Genomic DNA, 690 nt, shown 5'->3' on the forward strand with positions numbered 1-690 from the left:
AAGCACTAACGACGGGATAAAGTGCACTAACAAGCACTAACGAAGCACAAACGATCGCCCGGGTTTGGACCCGAAATTCGAAATGGGGGGTGCTGGGGACATGGACCTCAAATCAGAGTCTTTACTCAATATGGTCGTGGGTAATAATCCCACCGTTGAAGCACTTGCAGAAGACGGTTGTAAATTGACGCCTGACTTAAAGGTACAGACTGTTCATGATATTCAGTCAGACAAACGGGAACCGCCGGAAAACGATGCCAATATTTTGCCGGTGCAGGTCGACATATCAGTCTTTACCCAATATGGCCGTGCGTGGTAATTCCACGGTCGATGCACCTGCAGAAGACGGCTGGAAATCAACGCTAGATCTGATGGTACAGGCCGACCACGATATCCAATCGAGCATACGGAAACTGTCGAAAAACAGCAACGCCCATAGATTTCCGGTGCAGCTCCACAGATCAAAATATTTACCTAATACGGCTGTGCGTAAAGATTTCACGGCCGGAGCAGAGGATGGCTTGACATCAACGCTAGATTTGTTGGTACAGGCGGACAACGATATTCAGTCAATCGTACAGAAACTGTCGGAAAACAGAAATGTCCAGGTGCAGCTCAAGAAATCGACGTCTGTACCTAATATGGCTGTACGTAAACTTTCTTCGGGCGATGCTCCCGAAATGGGATTGT

Source organism: Acyrthosiphon pisum, chromosome A2 (assembly GCF_005508785.2).
Source record: "Acyrthosiphon pisum isolate AL4f chromosome A2, pea_aphid_22Mar2018_4r6ur, whole genome shotgun sequence".
Taxonomy (NCBI): Eukaryota; Metazoa; Arthropoda; class Insecta; order Hemiptera; family Aphididae; genus Acyrthosiphon; species Acyrthosiphon pisum.